Source organism: Bactrocera latifrons, unplaced genomic scaffold (assembly GCF_001853355.1).
Source record: "Bactrocera latifrons isolate USDA-ARS-PBARC rearing strain unplaced genomic scaffold, ASM185335v1 scaffold_21, whole genome shotgun sequence".
Taxonomy (NCBI): Eukaryota; Metazoa; Arthropoda; class Insecta; order Diptera; family Tephritidae; genus Bactrocera; species Bactrocera latifrons.
In genome coordinates, this window is record NW_017535630.1 from 509,233 (window position 1) to 509,750 (window position 518).

Genomic DNA, 518 nt, shown 5'->3' on the forward strand with positions numbered 1-518 from the left:
CAGTCTTATCACAAATATACTCGTTGCTATTGTGAGCGATTAACTCTGAACGCTATGTTAATGAGTTCAAGACTCGTATCACCGCTTTGCTATCTGAGTGAAGGAAGCTGCACTCCGAATCTGCTGCTATTTTAATGGTTGTAACCTCGGTTTCGAAGACACTGCAATAGTAAGAAAGTCTGAAGCTGGAGTTTTTAGAGAGCTCCTCACAGTAAACTCCTCCAACAATCTTCCACACAAGCTTTGACTTATCCGTAAAGAAGCATAATGCTCCTCTCCTCCAACGGCTTCTTCACACCCACCACACCTTCGTGGATATATGGGCAGAGAAGAATCCGTCAAAGTTCGGTTTAGCGACACCATGATCCAGTTGTTCTTTTAAGAACCCAGATTTTCTGAGTTTGATAGCAACTTTCGCAAGATGGGGTTATGTAAGCGCCATAATTGGAATGGATCTTAATACACAGATGATGAGCGTAGACGTTGAACGCACTCGAGTTTTTTTTTTTTTTTTTTTT